At 41.1% G+C, this 14,310-nt stretch overlaps 1 protein-coding gene across 6 annotated transcripts in view; it reads right to left on the bottom strand.

Moving 5' to 3' along the window:
* The window catches only part of LOC149252752 (C18orf8), a 354,515-nt gene extending 348,004 nt beyond the window's left edge, over nucleotides 1-6,511 (bottom strand). The window contains exons 1-3 of one of the 6 annotated variants that reach the window (XM_089459794.1): nucleotides 6,078-6,511; nucleotides 4,770-4,791; nucleotides 4,605-4,677 (exon numbers count right to left, since the gene is read on the bottom strand). The gene's annotated coding sequence lies outside the window, so the exon portion shown is untranslated. Of the gene's footprint in view, nucleotides 1-4,604; nucleotides 4,792-6,077 lie in introns of all 6 variants that reach the window. The other 5 variants (XM_089459792.1, XM_089459791.1, XM_089459796.1 and 2 more) reach the window with 5 other exon arrangements.
* Nucleotides 6,512-14,310: the final 7,799 nt, after the last annotated feature.

The following is a 14,310-nucleotide window of genomic DNA, read 5'->3' as shown; positions in this document are numbered from 1 at the left end:
AAATTAAATAATTGAAGGGTATTAATATAAACTGTGGGTGTAACTTCTGGAAGAAGACAAGGATCAAGCTAAAATTATCTTAGCCACTGATTACCTTCTAATCTGGGTTGTTGAATGTCAACGAGAAGATTATTTAAGGAGGCTTGAGGATCACTTGGAAGGCACACACACAGAGTTCAGAAGTTCAATTTTCTGAAGCAGAGCAATTGCCGGGAAAATTTTGATAGTGCGTTATTGCAGAGGGGCAAAGAGAGTTTTGGCTAGAGGATCTTCTCCAGAGCCAAGAATACTCAGCAGAGAGGCAGAAAGACACACAGAGGAGGCAGCGCAGAGGGCAGAGAGGGTGATGCAGAGCCAGGAAGGGCTCACGCAGGCCCCACGCAGAGCAGTGGGGCAGCTTCCAGCGCAGAGGTCCAAATTTGTTGAAGGAGTTGACATTTCTAAGTCGGGAGGGCTAGAAAAGGCTCCTGAACGCAAATCGATTCTCAGTTGGGCTGGCGCAGTGACTTAGAGGCTGACACAGGGCCCACGTAGGGGCAGCACAGAAATAGTCGGGGAACTCGCAATTCAGCTGCCAGATTAGTTGGGATCAGCAGTGTTGAGTGAGGTAATCTCACCAATCTTTCTTGCCAAGTGATTTTCTCTGTAACTAGATTGTTGGGAGGGCATCCAAAGTTGTATTTAGAATACTTCTGCATAATAATAAAAACCCTCAAATCTGTTGCACCGGTTTTCCCGCATTAGGTTTTTCCGGGGACATTTGTCCAAAAAATACTGTCACTTGTGTGTATCTTTCTCTATTGTTTTGTTCTTGTTTTCAGCAAATTAATTAATTAAGTGAAGGTTGCAATTGTAATAGCTTCGATATTTGTTGTAGGAAGCAGTAAATAATTTGTTTCAGTAATTAACAAATAGGAGAAGTATAATCAGTGGCTGCAGAAGTAGATTCGGGTGGGATTCTCGAATTTTCACATGGTATCAGAGCGAGTGCAAGTGAAGCAAGAAGAACAGTGCCAGGGAACCCAGCGCTACGCAGAAGAGGGAGGTCAAAAAAGCTGCAGGATGCAGTAGTTCGAAACCCCAGAGGGTTTGCACAGTCATAGCCAGAGGGCCGAACTTCGAGGCAGTCTCTTTCTGAGTGAGTCGACAGAGAGAAGGGCTACTAGATCGAGATCTTGTTGTGGCAGAGGGAGAAGCATTGAAGCCTCAGCGTGAGGAGAAGTTGGTGGGACGCAGTCTTTTCTGCAGGTCGTTTTGTTGGGCAAAAAGACGTCAGAAGAGAAGGAAGAAGCACAGTTGAGGGAATTTCTTCCTCAGAGGACTTCCAGCCAAGGAGTCTGAATTCTCACTTGCTGAGCAGCAGCGGAGGGGCAGATCTACAAGCTCCAGCAGGGAGTGCGTAGGCCAGTCTAGTGTTGTGCAGAGGAGAGAGGAGGTCATTCGATAGTTCTTGTGGCAGAAATGGCGACCAATGGCTTGAGAGATCAGGATAGGTTGGACGGAGCATCCAACTATGTCATCTAGAAGGCTAGAATGTCATTCCTTCTAGATGAGCATGCTCTCAAGACATATGTCGACAGCGTGGTGGTTGTGCCTGCAGATGCAGATCCGTTGAAGAAATACAAGGCCGAGATGGCTAAGGTGGAGAGGATGATCTTGGATGGAGTCAAGGATCACGTGGTGTGCCACGTTGCAAGCAAAGGAACCGCTAAGGAGATGTGGGATGCCTTGGCCACATTGTATCAGGGATCTTTCGAGCAGCGGAAGATGTACTTAGAGCAGAAGTTGAGATTTGCTCAGATGCAAAAGGGAGAACATGTGGATCCGTTCCTCACAAAACTAAAGGAGACTCGTGATGAGCTGTCAGCTACGGGACATACACCTCAGGATTCGGAGTTAGTGAGACTGGCTCTAAATTTCGTCTCAGATGATTGGCAAATCTTTGTCCAGAGTATCCTGGGCAGAGCAACATTGCCAAATTGGGACGAGATGTGGGCAGCTCTAAAACAAGAAGAGCTGAGGAGAGACCTGCTCAAGGTCAAACTTAACGGGAGCAGCAGTAGTAGTGGGTCGAAGCCCAAAGTGGAGGAAGAGGATAACGCAACCCTTGCATCGAAGGGACAGCAGGGGCAACAGAGACAGAAGAAGGACGTCTCCAAGGTGAAGTGATTCAAATGTGGCGAGATGGGCCACTATGCATCCCAGTGTCCTTAGAAGAAAAAGGACAAGGATGAAAAGAATGATCCCAAGGTTGCAGTCGCAAAGATCGAACAGGGGGAGTTCGCCATGACAGCCAAGATACCTCCAGGAGGGAGGTGGGCTGATATAGAATTGTAGTTCGATAGAGCTACAGATGGGCAGGATCCTAGAGGAGCCCACCTCTTAGATCATCACCTTGCTATAGGAGCCCATGATCAGTAGTAGCAGGATGGTGGAGTTTTCAGTTGGTGCCATGGAGTGTTGATTCGACAAATGCAGTGGCTAGGAGAGCCAGAGACTGCACAGCGCAGAATAGAGAGGCAGTAGTGCGAGGAGGCACAATGCAGAGCTTCAGCAGCGCAGTGGCTTCAGAGGCAGCATGGGACTAGCAACAGTCAGGATTTCAGCACCAAGGAGTATCCATTAGATACTTGTCCAGTTTTGGGTGTTTTCAGTTGCTTCTCTTAGCAACTAAGTTGCAGTACGGATGCAGTGGCAGTGCTAACAGCATAGCAGATGCATTGTTTGAGAGGGAGCTATAGTACAGATGTGGCATTGGCAATGGAAGTGTCAAAGGTAGCAGTGTAGTAGCAGCAGCAGCGCAGTAGTTGATGGACAGCATGGCAGACATCAGCAGCGCAGAGGACGATGTTATTAAGTCAGTGTGATGCTTCAGATTGAAAGCATTGCTAGAGCACATTCCTCGCTAAGAGGGAGTGTTGATTTCTGGTAGCATCGGATGTGCTCTAAGTCTTAAATTTTGCAAGAAGGCTTGGGCACATGTATTCCAAAGAACCCAAAAAGCGTTTTGGGAAATTCCACCCAGAAACAGTTTTATTAAAATAATTAATTATTTTTAAGGGGACCCTAAGTCTAAACTTGGGAAATTAAATAATTAAAGGGTATTAATATAAACTGTGGGTGTAACTTCTAGAAGAAGACAAAGATCAAGCAAAAATGATCTTAGCCATTGATTACCTTCTAATCTGGGTCGTTGAATGTCAACGAGGAGATTATTTAAGGAGGCTTGAGAGTCACTTGGAAGACACACAAGAGACTTCAGAAGTTCGATTTTTTGAAGCAGAGAAACTGTCAGGGGAATTTCAATAGTGAGTTGTTGCAGAGAGGGGCAGAGAGAGTTTTGGCTGGAGGATCTTCTCCGGAGCCAAGAATACTTAGCAGAGAGGCAAAAAGACACACAAGGAGGCAGCATAGAGGGCAAATAGCGTGACGCAGAGCCATGAAGGGCTCACGCAGGCCCCACGCAGAGTGGTGCTTATTGGCTTATGTCTTACTGATAGGCAGGCAGAGGCTCGTGCTGCTGTAGGCAGTTGCTGTGCTGCATGATAGCTCTTATTTCCTTCCCCTCCTATTGTCAGGGAAGCGGCTCCGCACCTTTGGGAACATATGTAACGCATCGTCATTCCTTTCATCTCGTCCAGGTAGTGCAGCAACTTCTAGCATAGAGGTCCAAATTCGCTGAAGGCGCTAACGTTTCTGAGCCAGGAGGGCTGGAAAAGGCTCTTGAAGGCAGATCGATTCTCAATTGGGTTGACGCAGTGACTTAGAGGCTGACACATGGCCCACGCAAAGGCAGCGTAGAAGTAGTCAGGGAACTCGCAGTTCAGCTGTCGGATCAGCCGGGATCAGCAGTGTTGAGTGAGGTAATCTCACCAGTCTTTCTTGCCAAGTGATTTTCTTTGTAATTGGATTGTCGGGAGGGCATCCAGAGTTGTATTCAAAATACTTCTGCATAATAATAAAAACCATCAGATCTATTGCACCAGTTTCCTGCATTGGGTTTTCCCAGGGACATTTGTCCAAAAAATACTCTCACTTGTGTGTATCTTTCTCTATTGTTTTGTTCTTGTTTTGGGCAAATTAATTAATTAAGTGACGGCTGCAGTTGTATTAGCTTCGATATTTCTTGTAGGAAGCAGTAAATAATTTGTTTCAGTAATTAACAAATAGGAGAAGTTTAATCAGTTGCTGCAGTCGTCATAGATGGAGATGGGTTTCCCTTTAGATTTTTCTTCCCTGTAGATAATGCAAGTTTCAAGGAAATATTGGACCGATTTTAGTGCCAACATTGTTCACTAATTCAAGGGGATTGTACGACTTAATAAGTTCAGAGCCCAGCATGCAAGATGCTTGACATTATTTATCAAAATAAACTTTTGAAATGAATAGTAAGGTAATACTGAATGTTTTGTTTTATGTTTTTCATATTTTGGTTGTTTTTCTCTCTCCTTGTTTCTTGAATGCGAAACCTCCAAACTCCGTTTCTCATCCCATTTTCGTTTCTTGTTTCGTTTCCCGTTTCTCGTTTCTGGTAACAGAGCTCCCAGTGCCGTCAAACATGCACACTTGGAATCATAGTATTGCATAAAATCGATCATACTGACCTGAGGAGAACATTGTACCAGAATACGCTTGAGTGGAGATGCCCGAGGAGCTGCTCGGTCTGTCATTTATGCTCTGTAGGCATATCCATTGAATGCAAAGAATCATAATTCAATAACCTAGCATCACGGAACTGAATAAATAACAGATCTGGCTTTGGTACATACAGAAGCAAACTTGAAGTTCTACCTGAAAATATGTAACAAGCCAAGTGAAAGCTGGAATCAATTATGCATGTATACAAGCTGTGTATGATTCAATTAACTATGCAGACATCCACCCACGATCCACAACAAAAATGTCCAGTCATGCAAGAATGATTAATCTTGGTTGAAGATACCATTGTTTCTAGTTATGAAAACCCCATGAAATGAATAGAACAATGAAGACAGTTGAATTGATGTGACAAGATAAACATTTCTAATAATTCCAGTGCTCAGAGATTCCGAACAACTAAAGAATTTAGTTGTTCATGTACAGCAGCATGAATCTCCCAAAATACACAAACGATGAGATAGAGAAGGTTTAGACTAGTAGTGAATGGGTTGCATTCCCCAATCCCTGGGACAAGATCAATTCCCGTGGAATTACATGCCCTGATACCTTTCAGGAATGTACAGAAATATCAAGTATGAGAGCCCCATTCATCTCAAGAGCTGGGCTTAGCATAGTCTATTTTATGGCAAAAAACATGTACCCGTGATCAAGTTTCTACTTCGATAAAAATCATTTAGCCAGACATCGGGCATAAATAAATTTATATTTGATCAATCAACACGGGAATTCTGACCAGTACCCTTTTTCAAAAGAGACTATTCAGAATCAAAAGAAATCTCGGTACGTGACTGCGAGAGATTGATCAAACAATGAAAGCGGTGAACTCCAGTTGACTTGGCCAGGGATTAAGTCGCAATAAAAGGCAGGGAGCACCGCAAGGCTTGACTCGTAACAAGCGCCATTGAGAAAGCTATTGCCTTGCACAGTGATGAATAACACATTGCCTTCAGGCTGTGGTCAAGTGGCTATAGCCAACCACTTCCAGTACTCAAACCCGGGTGCAGAAACCTCGACACATGTTGTCGCATTAATGTGACCAATGAATTTGATGCTATAAAAAAGGTCCTACAGACCAGGTAGGTAAAATTTGCCCAGAATTCATAGGGCTTAACCAATCTGGATAATTGGCCAAAAAATAAAATGCATTGTCTCATCCTAAGTAACTGTACTACTTGATTCTTCAGTTTAGAAAAACCCTAGTAGTGGCATGCCCCGGTGAAAGAGAGGTGTTGCATAAATGAACCCACCAGTGCAAATCATGAATTGGTCTTCTAACATAAGCAAGACAGTAAAATGCATAAATCTAAAACATGCCCTGCACATCATGTCAAACTTTCATTTTACAGAACATTTCTCTATGGCCCATCTAAAAAAATAATTCATAAAAATTTAATAACTTCAAAATGAATTAAACCCACCTCAAATTGGATCAAACTCAGACATCCAAGTCGAACGCCCATCAAAATTCAGAAGACTTAATTCTCAGCTGACGGTCGAGTAATTACAATATAGAAGATCAATTGGTCAGCGATTGGATTTTCTCCGTGTCTCAGCAGACGCCAAAATCGAAATTTAAAGCGTAATTAATATTGTAAAATCCTCCCCGCACTTGAGTTGAAAAAACGTATCTTATTCAGCTGCCGTTCAAGTACAGCGAGAAAAAGGCATGTGTGTGTTTTTTAAGAATGTAGATGAAAAGAGTCTGCACCCTTCCTTGACTGTTTGGTGTGGAATGTAATTTAAAACCTTGAGACAAAACTCCCCAACTTTTAACATCTGTAATTTTTCTTTCACACTTCAATCCTTCGGTGACAGGCTTCTTTTGAAGCCCTCTGTCGTGGCAAGCTTGAGATCTTCCCAAAATAGTAAATACCCATCGCACTCGTAGATGGTCATTTTTTGGAATATCAATAAGGGGAAATTGGTCAAAAATCCCTGGAATTTTTCCATCGGTGCAAATTTTAATCCTGGGTTTGATTATATTGTATTTTTTATTGATTTTTGTTAGTGTTTTTTTATCAAAATGCTAATTTTTTTAATAACCAATTAATAATGGTAATGGAAAGAGGAAAGAGTGATACTTGAATGTAAGATGTATTGCAATTAATAATGGTAATGGAAAGAGGAAAGAGTGATAGTTGAATGTAAGATGTATTGATTATTTTTATTGTTCATTAATTTTCATTGACAATTTGTGTTGAGAATGTTATTAGCACATGTTAGTATGTATGGTTTAATTTGGAGATTGCAAGGCTTTAGAGGGCCATATGGCCAATGAATCACTTAGTTTGCATATGCAATTGATTTGCAAGGGGCTTCTTATAAGGAAGAAGCAACAACAATTACAGTGTCACTAAAAGTTTCGCATAAGTTTCTTCCCAAAGTTTATCAATAAACATGATAATCCCTAAAAGTGAGACTCCTTTAGATGTTGTTGTTGATGAATATTTTATTGTATGTGTTAGCCTAAGAGGAGACACCCTCACAAGGTATTTTATGCCCAAGATTTTGCTACAGTCTATAATCAAGCCCTAGGCCAATGACGCTTGGGAATCATATGGCTAGTTTTATACAACTACGTATAACCAAATTAGGGATTATTTTCAATGCAAAATTTAGGATGAAGCCACACAACTATATTGTATAATTGAGGTAGAATTCACAAGCATCCCTTTGTAATTTTGGGACTTCCGTAATGTGTATCTCCTCCCATTGAGAAGTTCATGCTTCATGAGTCCCAATGCTTCTTCAGTCTTTGTCCATAAAGGCATGCATATCCTAAATTTGATCTTTGAAAGGACCTTGAGGAATATGTTTGTATCAACATTTGACTAAAGGTCATAAGTCGGTCTATTGGTTATATTAACTTACCTAAAAACTATTGTAGGTGGCTAAGTATGGACCATAAGCTTACTGGTAATCCCTCGCTAGCTAAGATTGACTCCATTTGCACCTTTTTCATTTCTTCTCCTCCAACTCAAGCTCCAAAAGCTTAGACTTCTAGTGATCAAAGGGGTACAAGGCTGCTCTATGTAAAATCTTAGTTAATTATAAGTTAGCTTCAACCAAACATGTGGTCTAAGTTGTGAGGAAAGAGCCCAATGGATCCTCATAGGGCACCTCCACCAAGATGGGGAGAGTTAAAAGGCTAAGTCTCTACCTCTAATGTTGAATCCTCAAGTTAATTATCAAGTTAACGATGTGTAAAGAAAGCCAAAAAATAATACATTGGATACATGGGTAATGCCTAATCTTGCTCAAAAGAGGATTGTTTCTCCAAACCCTTACCAAGATTTTTCAAGGGCTAAAGGTTAATAGATGGATGCTAATATTGAAGGTCATGGATGAAGTGTCTATCATGGAATGTTTGCATTCTTGTAGACCCTATAAGAAATACCACGGTTTTAAGAGTTTTCTCATCATTTTCAAACTTATAAATCTTGTGTCTTTCGGAATTTAAAGTTGTTAATTTCCTATTAAGCACAACCCTTCATTACATCTAGTCTACAATTGTTATTTTTTTATCTAAGCGTGAGGAAGATAGAGCGAAGGTGGCTACTATTATCTTGCCAAAACTTATTGCATGTATAATTCACCATGGGTTTAACTCCATGGATCACTTAATGTGCACATTGCTCAACTTGAATGGTTGGGTACTTCACCTAGCTAAGAGATATGCTTCTATTAACGGTAATGAGCAAATTAATTTTTGGCTTTGAATAGTTGAATGTCTCCCGTAATTAGAGTGGCTTAGACGTGGGGACTTTAACAATGTTGAATTGTGAGAAGACAAAGAGGGGTTGAATTATATTTGTATGCTCTTGCAAGAAAGAACAACTAAATGGAATGGTATTAAATCTATAAGGAATGGATTGCTTGACATTTGTCCTTGAATTAAATTACGAATTAAATTGTAATTATAATTCTCATAGCAACTTGTAATAGTTAACTAAGTTAATTTGACTTAGTTGGCTCAGTTAATTCGAGTTGGGAGTCTATCTAGAGTCATGTAGAGTGGTCCCTAAATTTTAGGGGCCCAATTGAGTTCAATTGAGTTGTAATTATTTAATTTAGTTTAACTGGGTTAAATTCAATTAAACTAGTTCCAACTGATGGATGAATTAGTGGGAGATCCAATAGTGGGGTGTAAACTACAGTAGTGGGGTGTAACCAACACTCTCAACTAGTAAACTGAAGATTCACTCATAATTAACTCATGCATGTCAAATCAGAGAAAGACCAATTTGAGATTAGAGTTCAGGAACAGTGTACTATTAGTTGTAAAATCATCCAAATTAAACTGATGGTGCATGCAATCAAGGGAAGGCTTATTGATGGATTGCACAATTATGGGTGAGGAATTTCCCAATTAAATATGGGTGAATTCCCTAGGAAACTACGCAAGGAAATAGGAGCTTGGCAAGTAGTAGATTTAGCTAAGTATTGGCTAGAGATAGTTTGTGAATCAGTGAGATAGATTGTGATAATGTAGAGTTTGCTCGAGCTTGAGCAAAACATTGTAATCTTCTAATTTTATGATTAATGTAATATACATATAGCAGGGGTTTTTAGTTGTGGCTTTTCCCATAAAATTATTGTGTTATGTGTGATTGAATTCTTCCTTTTCTGCTTCGTTATTTCATCGATCACCTATTGTTTCCACTGATGTGTAGAGTATATTCAAGTCAATTATTTTAGCATATTACAATCTGCAATTTGAATCTACAAGGAATTTCTACATGGTATTGGAGCTTAAATCACTATAGAAATGGAGAATAAGAGTTTGTATTTGCAGGAGAAATCGAATTTGCAGCATCATACTTCAGAGCAAGCAGGATGTCATTTTACGGATTGAGGCTCAAATATGCCCTTGAGGGAAGTTCAAACTATATTGTTTGGAAGGACATGATGGAGGTAGTGTTGGAAGACAACGGGCTTAAGGAATTCATGGCAATGATATTCCTAAGCCTCCAACAATGGATGCTCAAGATTTGGCAGAGTGGAGAAAGTGTGTGGAAAAGGCGAGAAGGATTATCCTAGAAGGAGTTCGAAATCATATTGTCTCGAACCTCCACAATAAGGAAACTCCATTTGCAATGTGGAAGGCCTTAACGGACCTGTTTCAAAACAGCAGTGACCACATCAAGCTAGCACTAAAGGGAAAGCTCAAAAAGATCAAGTTGGATAAGGGCGATACTATATCGAAGTACTTGACCAAGTTCACCCAATGTCGGGATGAGCTTGGAAGTGTCGGTGTTACAGTTGCTAAAGATGATCTAGTAAGCCTATCACTTTTGGGACTTCCCAAGAGCTGGCACAGCTACCCGGACTCAATTAATGGGGGGGGGGGGAAGCTACTAGAGTGGGAGCGATTGTGGTTCGACTTGGTACAAGAAGAGATCAGAAAAAACACTAGAGATGGATCCTCATCTAAGCATGATGAGGAGGAGAACTGTGCGTTAGTTGGAAAGTCAAAGAGAGGGAAGGGGAAGTCATCCCATTCCAAATCATATTCCAGTCAAGGTGGAAAGAAGAAGGACATGTCGAATATTAAATGCTTTCACTGTCACGAGCTGGGACACTATGCCATAAAGTGTCTGCATAAGAAGGTTGGTAAGAAGCCCTTAGGAGGAGCGACATGTGAAGTTCTTGCTTCATAATTCGAATTGGATTTCACCCTCATTGCTTGCATGGTGGCATCGATGATGGGTTGTGTGTGGTACCTAGATAGTGGAGCCTCATTCCATATGACCGACAACAAAGAGTTCTTCAATAACTTGGAGGAGAAGGACCTCCAGATGCACATCGAGATGGGAGATGATGGGAGGTATAGTGTGACCGACATCGGTATTGTTACCTTTCAGAGGGAGTCTGATACTCCTTTCACATTAAAAGATGTCATGTATGTTCTAGGTTTGAAGAAGACCTTGGTTTCAGATGTGATATTTAGCAAGGGAACGACTTTCCTTCGTCACATAGCCTCAGGACAGGTGAAGCGGATCGGGGTTCGGGTGAAGAACCTCTATAAATTGGATGTAGAAGATTTCGTTGCTTTAAGCACTAAAGTAGAGAAGGTGCAAAGCCAAGACATTGGTGATTTGTGGCATAGAAGATTAGGTCACTTGCATCATGAAGCTTTGAAGATCATGTAGCAAATTTCTACAGGACTTCCCAAGGGTACATTAAAGCAGAGAGACACATGCAAAGGGTGTACATTGGGGAAGTACACCAAAGATTCCTTTCATGAGAAAGACAGTCGAGTGCAAGTGATCCTTTATCGAGTTCACTCAAATGTGTGTGGATTGTTCTTGATAACATCCACGACCAAGCACAGGTATTATGTAATATTTGTTGATGATTTTTCTTGTAAGTGCTGGATTTTCTTCATGCAGAAGAAAAATCATACGTTCGCTAAATTTTGTGAATTTAAAGCACTTGTCGAGAAAGATACTAGCAGAAAGTAAAAGCTCTCAAAAGTGATAACAATGGAGAATATGTGTCGAATGAATTCAAGAACTTATGTGCATCAAAAGGCATTCGACGAGAGTTATAACACCTCATAACCCAAAACAGAATGGGGCGGGTGAAAGGAATAATAGAAGTATTGTGGGAGTGGCACAGGCGATGTTACATGATCAATGCCTACCTTTGCACTTGTGGGCTGAAGAATGCAACACAACTATTTATTTCAATAATAGAATCCCTCATCAAATTCTCGAGATGAGTACACAAGAAGAAGCTTTTTCAGGTAAGAAACCAGATGTGGCACACTTCAGGATCTTTGGTTCATCAGTATACTATCATGTTACTAAGGAAGCATGGAAAAATCTAGAGCCAACAACTGAGTTGGGAATATTTGTGGGTTACATAAGTACACATCACAACTATCGGGTGTACCTTACATCCAATAGGATGACAGTGGTTCATAGAGATGTAAAGTTTGATGAAGAGAAGGCCATGAGATGTTCCCTTGAGAGGGAGCTTCAGTTACATGCAAATGAGGAACTTTTAGCTCCAAAGGATGAACCTTGGGATGATGTGGACCAGCCACATGCATAGGAGTAGAGAGTGGAAGCACCCACTCTTGCAGAGACTTCTAGAGATGGAAGGAAGTGCATTGAAGAGGCTGACAGATTGATGCATGATGCTAGAGAGAATGTGGGAGCACCCACATCACAGCGCAGGCAGAGGAGGTCACCAGATCAATACACTAGCTACATGGCTCTGATGAGCGAGAGTGTAGAGGTTGAGCCATCCTCATTCGAGGAAGCAGTGCAACAACCAGTATGGGTTGATGCCATGGTTGAGGAGTATGACTCCATTATTAGAAACAATGTTTGGGAAGTGGTCCCAAGACCAGCAGACAAGTCAATGGTGAGTTCCAGATGGATTTACAAGGTAAAGCAAGCAGCAGATGGGAGTGTGGAGAAACACAAGGCTAGATTTGTGGCCAGAGGGTTCTCTTAGGTGGAGGGAATTGATTACAATGAGACCTTTTCTCCAGTAGAAAGGTACTCTTCAATCAGATCTATTCTAGCACTGTCAGTGCAGATGGGATGGAAGATACATTAGATGGATGTGAAGACAACATTCCTCAACGATATGATTGAGGAAGAGGTGTATATTGAGCAGTCGAAAGGATTTGAGACCTTCAACAGAGAGTCACATGTGTGCAGACTCAAGTGAGTGTTGTATGAACTAAAAAAAGCACCCTGTGCTTGGTACACCAGAATTGACAAGTATTTCACCGGGTTGGGCTTCAGCAAAATTGAAGCAGATGTGAACCTTTACCATATTTTGGCTGAAGGTAAATTGTTGATTATAGTAGTGTATGTTGATGATTTGATTCTTACAGGTGATGAGAAGTTGATAAAACCTTGCAAAGAGGATCTTGCAAGAGAATTCGAGATAAAGGACCTGGGGCTCATGCATTACTTCTTGGTATGGAAGTATGGCAAGGAGATGAGGAACTGTTTGTGTCTTAGGGCAAGTATGCCAATGAGTGTAACAACCCTGGTTAAAAACTCGTGTAAAATATATAAATACCACGGTTGATGGGACACATATTCCAAGCTGAATGGTGAGGGAAACATCCTAGTGGGTGTTGAATAAGTTTATTATGGCTAAGGAAATTGGCAAGGGCAATGGATAAGGCTTTGGAAAGGTAAAATGGCATTTTTGGGACATTTATTTATGAAAATAAAGGAAATTAGGAGAAAAGGAGGTGAAAGGTCACAGGTTGCATGTGAGGAGGAAATTGAAGGAAAATAATGGAAAATGAAGAAAATAGACGCCTTATTGATAAAAAGGCTTTTGAGGATCAGTTGGCAAGCTCTTAGTCAGAGTAAGCTCTTGGCTCAAGCTTGATCATTTCAATTTTGGAGCTCTCTCATTATTCTCTCTCTCTCTCTCTCATATTCTTGGAGACTTAGAGTTTTCTTGGAGCACTCTTGGTGGGTGTGGCATACTTGGATTTTTGGAGCAAGAAGGCAAAGGAAGAGCAGGAAAGCACAAGAAGGCATCAGGATCAGCAACTACATCATAATTGCTTGCATGTACCGAGTTGCATGTATGATTTCTTCACTATTTTTGGCATGCATGGCACATGCATGTGGATTATTGGTTGTGATCTGTCATTGGCATGGAGGATGGTCAGGATTGACAGTGGATTGCCTAGCCTTGCCATTTCCTAGATAGACATGGTGATTGTGGGTTTACTTTCATTGTTTGTTTTTTGTTGGTTCTCACGTTTCCTTAGCTTGGGTTGAGTTACTAGTCCTGGAAGCCTTGGTTGGAACAAACGCTATGGAGCCCTGGATCGTTGGGATAAAGACCGCTCTGATGATGGTTTTGCAATGTCCAACTGTAAGGTGAAATCATTGTTTGATTGGTTGAGGTGGATGACCTCTAAAAGCCCTAGATGAGTTTTGATTGATGTGTTCTATGAGATCCCACATTCATGCTTGGGATATGGCATGGGGGTGAATGGTTGAAGAGAGATTTGGCTCAACCATTCTACGGTCGGGTGAAACGTGGAAGTCCCATCCCAGGTTGGATTTTGCATCATCAATAAGAGGTTATTTCTTCTTGTATTTCTATTAGTATTATACTCGATTATATGTGGTTTATATGGTTGTGATTTCATGGGTATTTTTGTCCCTATTATGCTAGTTATCTATATGTTTTATGATAGCAACTATGTATGGCTCTCATCATGTTTTTACTTGTAATTGAATGATCAATGTATCTATGACCTAATGGATGGAATGGCAGTTAATGTGATAAGGCATCAATGCTTCATGGCGAATCTCAGATAAGTATGAGACCCCTATGCTTAGATCTGTTATTTACACCTGTAGTTTACATATTCGTGATATGTTTGATGAAATGCATGTCACAGCTAGTAAGGGTCCTGTTAAGGTCTTAAACAAGTATTTGTTTTAGTACTGTCATTTCCATGGTATCTTACTATTTTGAAGGTGTCATGTCATTCTGGGCAGTGACCTGGGCTCTAGGCCTGAAAAAGTGGCTCAAGTCCTGGGGACACTTGCATAACACTGACTAAATGAGTCTCTGGATGCTGGCAGGCAAGCCTGTGAGAGCGACTCTGAGTTTCTGGATGTTGTCATGCCTATAGCATGAGAGCGACTG

The sequence above is a fragment of the Pinus tabuliformis genome, chromosome 7, assembly GCF_031772625.1.
Source record: "Pinus tabuliformis cultivar Carrire ecotype Pingquan chromosome 7, CPIR1, whole genome shotgun sequence".
Lineage (NCBI taxonomy): Eukaryota > Viridiplantae > Streptophyta > Pinopsida > Pinales > Pinaceae > Pinus > Pinus tabuliformis.
Note: the sequence above shows the minus strand (reverse complement) of the source record. Positions and strands in the feature narration are given on the sequence as shown.